This window comes from Citrus clementina, unplaced genomic scaffold, assembly GCF_000493195.1.
Source record: "Citrus clementina cultivar Clemenules unplaced genomic scaffold, Citrus_clementina_v1.0 scaffold_3, whole genome shotgun sequence".
NCBI lineage: Eukaryota > Viridiplantae > Streptophyta > Magnoliopsida > Sapindales > Rutaceae > Citrus > Citrus x clementina.
The window spans coordinates 37,021,957-37,028,348 of NW_006262339.1; positions in this window are offsets into that span (position 1 = coordinate 37,021,957).

Sequence of the window (6,392 nt, forward strand, 5' to 3'; positions counted from 1 at the left end):
AGTGGATGGTGGATAGTTCTTTCAACTTCCTGCTCTTGCGCTTGCTTGGGGTTGGGGGTGAGGGGAAAAAGATTCTCTCCTGATCTGAGTTCTCATGAGTTTTTAAAGATGTTGTACCATGTGTCTTTAAGTGGTAGTATATGGATATGATTTAACTTCTTTATTTTTATTTATTTATTAACTCTCAATCACCACATGTATTTTTTCTCAGGAAGAGATCAAATCAAGAGAGAATCTTTATCTTGGGTGAGGGGAGGGCTTACATAGAAATAACCATGTAAAATTTACATTACAATTTAAAGTCTTTGTATTTTCTTTTATTTAAAAATCATATTATTGTTATTAATTTTAAGAAATAAAGTCTAAGGCCGTTTGATTAGCCAAATTTTTTTATTTGAATAAGTCAACTAATAATTTATTTTCATATTTTCATATTTATTTTCGATACCTATCTCCAAAGTCAACATATGCCATATGGCTATCTAACTAACGTAAATTCATCTTTCTTTTCCCTAGTCGTTCCCTTTCATTTTGCTAAGTTATTTCATATATTAAGTTCTTGAATTTTCCATGCATATCATCATAGTTACTTCACTCTTTAAGTTCTTGAATTTTCCATGCATATCATCATAGTTACTTCACTCATTAAGTTCTTGAATTTTCCATGCACATCATCATAATTATTATTTTTAAACTTTTTATATAGTTATCTATATAATGTATATACATATTTTTTGTTATTGAATTGGATTTCAATTCATGCTTTAAGGTATGATTTTGGGTTTAGGCTTTTATGGTTAGAAAAATTTTAACATATAAACATAGTACAATTACAATGTAAAAAATATAGGATTTTAGTTTTTTAAAGTTAAAAAAATGAACAAGTTGATATTTATTTTAGGGGATTTAGATAAAAAGAAAATATATTATTTAAAATCAAATATTTAGGTCTATTTAAAATTCATACTAATTTTATTTTATTTAAATTTCAGACTAAAATAAAAAACAAATACCACGTAAATACATATATTTTTTCTATGAAAAAAATGACATTATACGTCATACATCACACTGAAATCTGATGAGCATAATTTATATACATATTTTACCCTTAATTATATAATTGCTAGTTATTTTTATTTGTTATTTTTAATTAATTGAATTGTTTTATTGAATATGGAATTAATTGGAGATTAAGAATGAAAAGCGCATAAAGAATAACAAGTTTGGGAAAGCATCAATCAAAGCCGTGACACAATTAAGAGTTTATAGCATGTGAAGCCAAGAGTAATTTGCAATCAAAAAGTATTTCAATTTTTCAAGTGACCTGGACGTGCATAGCATTGTAATGCATGGAAAGCAACTTAAAGGGACCCACACTTGGCTTTCATAAGTGGAAAAATGAATCATAGTGCAAGCTTAATTAGTGAGCACGTGAGTGAGAGCAAAGAAAATTAAAAGGCCAAGTCTTTCGGCTTAAGAAATAACAAGGTCGGTGGGACCCATTTTAAAGAGTAATATAAAAGCAAGCTTTTGGCTTTTGGGGAAGGGCAACCGCCAGAGGAAGAAAAAGGAAGCAAATGCGATTCGACACAGAGGAAAAGGAAGAGCTGCAGCAGTTTACTTTTCCCATGGCTGATTTTATTTATTTTGTTGCTCTTAATTTAAGTATGTCTAGTTAATTTTCTTATGCTGAGGTTAAGGATGAAACCCTATTCAATAAAATAATTATCTTTTTATTTAATTAATTCCCTATATATATTCTTTGATAATTATGATTTTTATTTCACATGATTAGTTGGATGTTATTAAAATCTTTTCATTAATTCTGTCATGCATTGTTGATTGTTAGGATTAATATTCGATTAAATTTATGCTTGGATCTATAAAGTTTATACATGATTATCTTTGATTCTATGCCTTTCATTAAATTGTTTACATAGAGTGCTTAGAGAAACTTTGACTCTTTATTATTCAATATGTTCACATGAGATACTTAGATGTCATACTATTAAGCAGAAAAAGAACCTACACAAGATTAATTTTATTTGGGCTTAATTGTGATATTTATGAGATGATATAGATTGATTTCGAGTTGTCACTCTAAATTTAGGGATTAATTAATAATTAGATAATTACTAGTTGAATAGTGGTGGATTCCGAAACCTTGGTAATTTTTATCTTATTCTCCTTTATTTTAATTGCTTCCTTAGTTTAAATTGGTTTAATTTTCTTAGAAACTCAATTTGGTCAACTAGGTTAGAATTAATATTAATTTTAGATTTAAATTATACTTTTCAATTTATAACAATCCCTGTGGGATCGACCTCGTTACCACTATTCTATTTCTAGATTCGTGCGCTTGCCAGTATATTAAAATTTTTCACAACAAAATCTACTCAAGATCATAAGCTATTGGTCCTTGAAGTACAACTCATAGTTTGCTAGCCTAATATCTCTTCGTGGGCGTAGATAAGTCAATAAACTTAATTTAAAGTTTGTCAAGTACGTCAAGACCTATTTCCATGGATCAAATTAAAATAACATGGCACTTCCAAAAATTTTGAAAAAAAAATTACTTTGTTAAAGGGAGACAACGAAATAAATGAATTGAATTTAAATCGAATCGTAAATGAATTAATTTGGTCAAAATTCAATGGATTTGAATTTATTAAACCAGTAGTAATCTCATGATTCGGATTTGATTCGTTTATTAAACGAATATCCATTTAATTCATTTACTGAACAAAATTAAATGAATCGAATCGAATTTGGATTCGTTTACTATTCATTTAATCATTTATACACCATTTGTATAATTTCACCCCAATCACTAAAACTTTTTTGATTGTTACAAATTTGCCTTTCATATTTTGTGCTTCACATTTTCAATCTCGTTCTATTCAGTTGATCGAGACCTTTCCTTAGCTTTATCAAACTAAAATCTATATTGTTGATTTTAGTATGAGTGCCACAATTGACCTACTCCAACACATTCATGTGTGCCTTTCATTTTCTTAAACTCCAACAAAACGATCGAAGCATCAAAATCCTAGTTGATGAATGGAATATAAAATCACCTAATGGGTGTATAAGAATCGTGTCATTTAATGAACAATTAGTTCAAAAATTTAACTGAGATAATCACCTCCAAGTTCCACTAGTTTGTAAATACTCAATAATAAAATACATTGCAGTAAAATTATGAGAAACAGTGCAAGAGAGTTCAACAATTCATGTTTATTTGTCCCAAAAATCAAATGATAGTTGCAAATTTCTTCATGAGGATGGTGGCCTGTTGCTTCCATTTGTAGTTTTGTGTGCTTGGCTTTCTTTTAAAGCTTGGGAGCATGTTTACAGTGAGTGGAGAGAGAAGAGAGAAAAAAAAATGTTGATGTAAGGGTAGTTTGGTAACAAGAGGGGTTTATTCATAAAATGTTTGATTTTCAATGTTTTTGTGGCATGTGTTTGTAATTGGGGTGGCATTACAAAATAAAATGGGGTGGAAATGTCATCATCCTTGAGGTATTCTTGATTTTTTAAGTTTTTGTTTAACCCCCAACTTATATTATATATTGTGTATACCCTCAGCTTCTTCGCTGTAAACTCAGGTATAATGGAAAACTTGAGGTAGGGGTGTTTAGAATCCAATCTGATCCGCAAACATTCGATTTGTGGATTGGTGGGTTGGATTGTATTGAAAATTTAAAAATTCATAGTCGGTGGATTGGATATAAATTTATTTCTGTAAATCTGCAAAAATTCACAAATCCGATTAAATAAAGCTAATAGTAAATATTAGTAAATTATAAGGTAATTATTTAAAAGGAATATTTAGTAGAAAAAATGAAGATGAGGATGTTAAAATAGAGAGTATTATAGATTTAGATGGACAAATAGAAAGATTTACATAGGATAAATTAGATTTAATTAACTCAAATGTAATATATAAAAAGGAAAATTTATTTAGAAAATCTTTGCTATATCAAAATTATAATGAAAGATATGTGTCTTGCACACACAAAGATCAAATCGTAAAATTAGATTTAATAGATAAGCATTCATATAATCAGATTAGAGATAAAGGCCTCAAATAGGCCCATTTAGGACTAGGGATGGCAAAAGTCCGGGTCGGGTCAGGGTTTGGGGCTGCCCGGGACCGACCCGCATGTCACTCATAGCTACCCAGACCCGGACCGTGCCCGAATTTTTTCCATGCGGGCCGGGTACATGCCCGGCACTATCCGGGCACGGGTTTTTTTCGGGTTTTCTCTACCCGCATTTTCGAAGTTGAAAATGAAACGATGGTATGTTTGCCACCGCCACAATTGATAAGTGTTAACCAACAAAATGTCATAAGTTTTGGGATCTCTTTCTCAGAAAAGCAGCCATGGGAGATAATTATTGAATTTATTAATCCACATGCGTGGCTCTGCTTAGCTTATTATTATTAAATTTAAAGCTGAAGAAAAACAAAACTTGCCGCTTTGATAGACCGACCAAATGAGGAAAGGTGGCAGTGTTCAAAGCACATCCCCTAAGCAAAAACTTGCTTGCCATTAAAGCTCAGATAAAAAAAAGATAACATACAAAAATGCAGACATGTTCATCATTACACACATCTGCAAAGCTGTACGGGAGCCATACTTACACACATCTGTAAAGTTGAAAGCACTGGAAAAAAAATCATTTCAAGGTAAGACTGTAAGAGGTTCGTGGAGGGAGCCATACTTACTCAAACGGTACGGGAGCCATACTTACACACATATGCAAAGCTGAAAGCACTGGAAAAAAATCATTTCAAGGTAAGACTGTAAGAGGTTCATGGGGGGAGAGGTGCGGTCAACACTTCATTAGTGCCGGTGGGTGGTGGTTGTTGGTGGAGAGACGGAGAGAGGTGCCGTCGATTCAGAGATTTCAGGGTGTGTGCTACGTTGTTCACTTGCAATCGCGATTTAGGGTTCGGTTTTGGGGGCAATTGGGCAAAGTAAATTTTATTTTCTTTATTTTTACTTAATAAAAAACCGGGCACGAGTCCGGGTTCCGGGTTCTTGGTGCTGTGACTGGACCCGTGCCCGGAAGTAGCCAGGCATTGAAAATTAATGTCCGGATCCGCTTTTTCCAATTCATGCTGGCCGGGTAAAACCCGGACCGCACACGCCGGGTCCGGGCGGGCTTTTCTGCCACCTCTATTTAGGACTAGTTATAATAGGAGTAAAAGGATTACATAGAGGGAATTTAGGTGCAAAAGCTTTAATTTGTCTTTATGATAATCGATTTACAAATATAGAACAAAGGCTTTTAGGAATCATAAAATTAGACATGAATAATAAGGGAGGAATAATATATTTTACTCTAGACTATTTAGTAAAACCTAATACTTTTCATAAGGATTTAAGAATAAGAATAAAAACCAGAGTACCAAATAAAGAGAAATGAAGATAATTTATTGATTTGCACAGGATTTATAGGAAGACTTAATGAAAATAGCACAAGTAAATACAAATTAGATAATAATTAGATAATAAATATTTTAGCAACTAAAGGAATAAAGGCTATCCACGCAAAAAGTTTCTCAGTAGAAACAAATGCTGGATTAGATTGGAAGTTAGATAATTTCAAAACAAAACCAATTTTAGTGCCAGAAGATAATGTAATTTACCATAATAGTGGTGGTTGAATAGATTTAAGATTTGGAAATTATAATTACCAAACAGGCACAACCAAGAGTCAGGATGATGAAATAGAAAGTACTTTAATGGCTATAAAAGAAGAATTTACATGAAAAGAGATGAATAAAATTCTTGATGCTAGATACAATGAATTAATGTTAGAAATGAGTCATGATCAGGCAATAAACATTATAGAAAGAGAATATAATACTCAATACATGGATAAAATAATAGAAGGAAATTTATTCTAACATAGTTTATGATTTTGCATATGCCAAATAAAAGAATGACCTTTGGACAACAATGCCTTCTAGACAGCATCTGGCATGCCAATATTCCCAAAAGGCACTAAGTTATCTTTCAAACCTTTACCTAGTAGTCAGATAAATGAATCACAACGATGCCTTCTAAACAACATTTGGAATCCAAAGGGTAATAGTAAAAAGATATTAGCAGTTTTAAATGCATTAATGTTTTATTTTTCAAAAATCCAAAATAAGCCTTTAGGTAGAAATTTTAGTTTGTATGTGGTTTTTAAAGGATTTAGACCAGGTATCTACCATATTTGGCCAAAAGTCCTTCCTCAAATAAAATATTTTTACATGCCTCACTGGCAAGGAATTTTTTTTTTTATTTCAAATCAGCCCTTGATGCTGCAAAACAACAAATTGAACAAGTTTTTTCATAAGCCTATTAGCAAAATACATGGGTAGCAGAATA